The sequence below is a fragment of the Penaeus vannamei genome, chromosome 10, assembly GCF_042767895.1.
Source record: "Penaeus vannamei isolate JL-2024 chromosome 10, ASM4276789v1, whole genome shotgun sequence".
Lineage (NCBI taxonomy): Eukaryota > Metazoa > Arthropoda > Malacostraca > Decapoda > Penaeidae > Penaeus > Penaeus vannamei.
Genome location: NC_091558.1, coordinates 36,915,987 through 36,920,986, shown reverse-complemented (window position 1 = coordinate 36,920,986; position 5,000 = coordinate 36,915,987). Strand labels below are relative to the sequence as shown.

The window sequence follows — 5,000 nt, the reverse complement described above, 5'->3', positions numbered from 1 at the left end:
ATGGCAAATACCCGTAATAACATAAAGAACATTGAAAATAACATCCTCAAAAAGAATGAAATAAAAGATCTACTAAAAGGATTAGACAAGACCAAAGCAGAGGGACCAGATGAAATTTCTAACCGGGTTCTTAGGGAATGTGCCGAAGACCACTGTACTCCTTTATTGTTAATATTCCAAAATTCACTAAGACAAGGTAAACTACCAAAAAGTTGGAAACTCGCACATGTTAAACCCTTATATAAGAGTGGCGACAAACAAAACCCACTAAATTATTGACCAGTTTCATTAACTAATGTAGTATGCAAACTGCTAGAAAGAATAATTAGAAAACAATGGGTTGAAATGCTTGAAAACACGAAATGATACCAAATAAACAATTTGGTTTTAGAGAAGGAAGGTCGTGTGTAACAAATCTCCTCAGTTTTTATGATAGAGTATCTGAAATATTACAAGAAAGAAAAGGCTGGGTGGATTGTGTGTAATTAAACTTTAAGAAGGCTTTTGATAAGGTGTCTCATAGAAAACTATGGTGGAGTGAAAGGCAACTTAATCACATGGATGAAAGACTTTCTTCATGAAAGACAAATGAGTACAGTAATTAGAGGAAAGCATTCTACATGGCGATGAGTAACCAGCCGAGTACCTCAAGGATCGTTGTTGATGCGCCGATTATGTTTACTATTTTCGTCAATGATTTAGAGTCAAACATAAGCCCAGGTAGTTATCTGAATATGTTTGCAGATGACGCAAAGATACAAAAGAGGATAACAGACAACGTCCCATGCCAATGCCTCCAAAGTGACATCGAGAACTTATTCACGTGGAGTTGTACATGGAAAATGGAATTCAATACCAATAAATGCCACGTAGTTAGGTTTGGAGAAAGTAGAAATCGCCCACTATTCCAATACAAATTAGGGGACGCAGTATTAGACACAGCTGACAGGGAAAAAGATTTTGGGATAATCATAAATAGAAACCTAAATCCAAATGACCATATAAATGAAAAGGTCCACAAAATGTTAGGACTGATTGCCAACATGAAGAGGGCATTCGTGTATGTGGACGAAGATATGGTAAAGAAGATTATTAAAGCAATCATAAGACCAGGTTTTGAGTATGGTGCAGTGGTATGGAGTCCACACTTAAAAAAAGATATTGACAAACTAGAAAGAGTCCAAAAAGCGGCGACAAGATGGGCACCTACCCTAAAAGATCTGAGTTACGAAGACAGACTACAGAAATTAGGACTTACTACCTTGGAAGAAAGAAGGAAAAGGGGGGACATGATTATGCTTTTCAACTGCATTACAGGAAGAGTGAAGATAGATAAGGATGACTTTTTTATCTTGAACACAAGAAGAACAAGAGGACACAACAAAAAGCTGAAAGTAAAAAGAGGTGATGAAGATGTCAAAAAATATAGTTTCCCAAACAGAATTATTGAATCGTGGAACAGTCTCCCCAAACAAGTAGTGTGTGCCAAAACTGTGCATCAATTTAAAAAGTCATACGATAATTTAAATATAGCAGACGGGACCACCTGAGCATAACTCTTCTCCCGTATTCAAACAATTAGGTAAGAACAACTAGGTAAGAACACACACACACACACACACACACACACACACACACACACACACACACACACACACACACACACACACACACACACACACACACACACACATATACTATTTGAACTGAACTTCAGAGAGTAGTTGTAGTGGGTGTGAATGCCCACTGCTATGGTTAGTTGTTGTAGGTAAAGACAAGTTGTACTGGGGAGCCAGAGAGGCTCCCAAATCGGAAAATAACAGGACAGTCCTTGTGTTGCTGCCGCTGGCTGAGGTGTACCTGGATGATCCTGAGTTGATCTCGGTTATGTATGCTAAAGCTGAAGTACATGGGGGCTATGTAAGTGAACATGGAATGAGGGGAGTCTGTGATCCATTCAGTCAGTTCTCAGCAGTGAGATACAAGAAGCACCTTCAGGTGAGAGATGGAGGATGAAGCTTTTGGACCATGCATGATCAAACCTGGGAAGTATGTGGAGCTTAGTTGTGCAGGCTGTGGGTCATGGCTGCTGCAATATGATACATATATATGTATAGAGATATATGTATATATGATCCATATACATTATACATACATATTTTATATATATGTATATACATATATATATATATATATATATATATATATATATATATATATATATATATATATGTATATATATATATATATATATATATTTTTATACACACACACACACACACACACACACACATACACACACACACACACACACACACACACACACACACACACACACACACACACACACACACACACACACACACACACACACACACACACACACACACACACACACACATACACACATATATATACATACATACATATATATATATATATATATATATATATATATATACATACATATATATATATATATATATATATATATATATATATATATATATACATATATACATATATACATAAATGTGTGTGTGTGTGTGTCTGTGTGTTTGTGTGTCTGTGTGTGTGTGTATGAGTGTATGATTTTTTTTATTGTTATTGGTATCAGTGGTGTTATGATTATTATGGAAATTATAATTTTTATAATGTTATTGATATTGCTAACAAGCAATATAAGAATAAAGAAGCTATTTTCAAAACTCAAGGAAAAGGGTAAACAGGTGGTAAAGGTTGTACAAGTAATTGGCTCCTAGGTAACTAAGCACTTATGGAGTTTTCAATGTGTAAAGACAAAAAATAAACTAAACTTACAATGGGCATGGCATATACTTACATGCCATCCCCAGTGGCAGCACATTAAATTTCCTCTTTTTTTAGTCAGAAAGAATATAGAATACTTAACATCCTTATAGACTAAATTCCAGGTTAATATACATTTCCCTAGAAATTTATCAACTCTGATTGTCAGTATCCTAAATTAGGTACTCTGGTTCTTTTGTATATTTTTTATACATACAAGTAAAAGTCCTGTTCCAATATAAAATATAATACAAATCTTGCTTTGCTTCATACTGTGAGTATGGTGTATTGCTATCCTGTGCCTAATTCTATAGTGATACTAGGTGTCATTGGTTTAAATTTTTCCTAATGTAAGAAGTATTTGAAATATGTAAATGTCTTCAATGATATCAATAGAACTCCCTGTAATGAAAATCATTAGTCTTAAATTGTATTTGTTTCTGTTAGCATTCTCAAAAGTATTAAAGGGAGACTACAGCTGACAAAATTTATGAGTATGGATTTTTAGAAGAATATTGATATAGACAAGAATATATATTGTATGTCAAAGTACTTGTTAACCCACTACCGCCAGTATATTTTGAAGCAGAAAATAAAAGTTTACGGGCAGCTACAAAATTGGCGCGTGGGGCTGGCCCAGACTCTGCCCGCGTGCCGGCCATGCCCCACTGCTGAGTCGGAGCACGAGCCCCGAAACAGCGTCACATGGGTGGGATGCCTGGCTTTTTTTTTTTTTTTTTTTTTCCGGGCTTCTCATATGTGGGACACCCATTGTAAATGGGTAAAGGTATGCTTGTTAGCAGCAAGCATTAAAGAGTCTGAAGGGCACAATATTATCTTACAGAGTTTTCTAATGTTGCTTGACTTATAATGCATTGTATTTTCAGTGTTTATTATTCTAGATGGTTTTACATTGGCATTAAACTCATCAAACCCATTTTTAAGGCAATAATCTATAGAAGTTATCATAAAAGGAAATTAAATTTGTTATTGTTTTAGACTTTATTTTACAAAGTCCCATTGAATATGTGTTTGTATATATGGAGGATATAGTAACAGGTTGTGATGCATTTCACTTATTAATTCTACCCCACCATTCCAGTGGATAAAGGGAAGGAAAAAACATATCTCCGACAAGCCTCGGCGCCGTTGCTTAAATGCAAGAAATTTGGGCTTGGTCAGTTCATAGGCTCAAACCAGTCCAATCATTTAGTCTCAGGTACCTTCTCCTCTCCCCACAGCCTAATGCTTGTAATTTTTGGAACAGATAGATTACATTTTTGCGTGCAGATGCAGAGGGACAGGTATGGGTTTACAACCATCAAGAAATGACACTGAAGTGTGACACTTTCATATTTTTATATAAATTTTGAAAATATACTGGTCTTTGTGTTGTGGTAGGGGTATTTAGGAAGATAATGATAAGGAGATGAAATGTTGATTAATTTGTGAAGCATCTCCTGACCTTCAAGATTAAGAGAAAGTAATTTTTCATATTTCATAGTTTTCTGTAGTTTCGATTTCATGAAAGGTAAAATATGTATCTTTGAAATGTAATTATAGATTGAGATATAGATAATACTGTCTTTTTTTATTTGTATATAATAAAAAGATATAAAGGGGTGCCTTTTCAAGAATGGTTGTAAACCAAGATAAACTTTGGATTGTGTTTGAATTTGGATTTTTTCTGATGATTTTACTGATGAAGAATGTATGATGTGCTTTGTTACAAATCCATGATGCTTAGGATTCTAAATTAACATTATCTTTCTCTGATGAAATATACAAAGCAAAGTTTGTTTTGAAGTATTACTTGTAGTTTTTGAGGCAGTTTAACATTCTTCTTTATTAAGCTTTTTGACAGAAAAGGATGAATAAATAGGAGGTTATATGCAAATATTAAACTTTGTCCTGTATGTTTCTCATTTTTCTTTTACTCAAACAATTAATTGACACATAAACACAACAATTATAATAAAACACTGAGTATACTTACAAAACACAAAATTCCACTTTTTTAATACATTAGATCACTATCTGTGTTTTTCCTTTTTCCATTTTGATGTTTCCTCATTCAGCACAATTCAAAATATATATGATAGGAATGAATAGTAGAAAATAAGAATGTAGTACTGGTTGGCTGGTATGGCTTTTGTAGAAGTTGAGCAGTTGGAAAACTTCATTATTAGTTG

The 5,000-nt window shown here is 34.3% G+C and overlaps 1 protein-coding gene across 1 annotated transcript in view; it reads left to right on the top strand.

Annotated features, from left to right (window-relative positions):
- LOC113826342 (protein unc-79 homolog) overlaps nucleotides 1–5,000 on the top strand; it is a gene marked incomplete at its 3' end in the record, with an annotated part of 60,320 nt that overhangs the window by 23,411 nt on the left and 31,909 nt on the right.